Source organism: Elaeis guineensis, chromosome 8 (genome assembly GCF_000442705.2).
Source record: "Elaeis guineensis isolate ETL-2024a chromosome 8, EG11, whole genome shotgun sequence".
NCBI lineage: Eukaryota > Viridiplantae > Streptophyta > Magnoliopsida > Arecales > Arecaceae > Elaeis > Elaeis guineensis.
In genome coordinates this window covers 87,452,894-87,453,171 of record NC_026000.2, presented here as the reverse complement: position 1 = coordinate 87,453,171, position 278 = coordinate 87,452,894, and positions in this window count along the sequence as shown.

Below are 278 nucleotides of genomic sequence, written 5' to 3'. Positions count from 1 at the left end.
TGAAGTCATCGAACTCCTTCACCGCAATGGCTTTAGTGAATGGGTCGGTCAGGTTCTCCTTTCTGTCGATCTTCTGAAGGTCGACGTCACCTCTATCCACGATTTCACAGATAAGATGGTAGCGGCGCAGAATATGCTTCGTCCATTGGTGTGCCTTCGGTTCCTTCACCTGAGCAATGGCTCCAGAGCTGTCACAGTAGAGCAGAACTGGACCAATAAGGGAGGATGCTACTTCGAGCTCGGTGATAAATTTTCTCAGCTACATCGCTTCTTTGGCA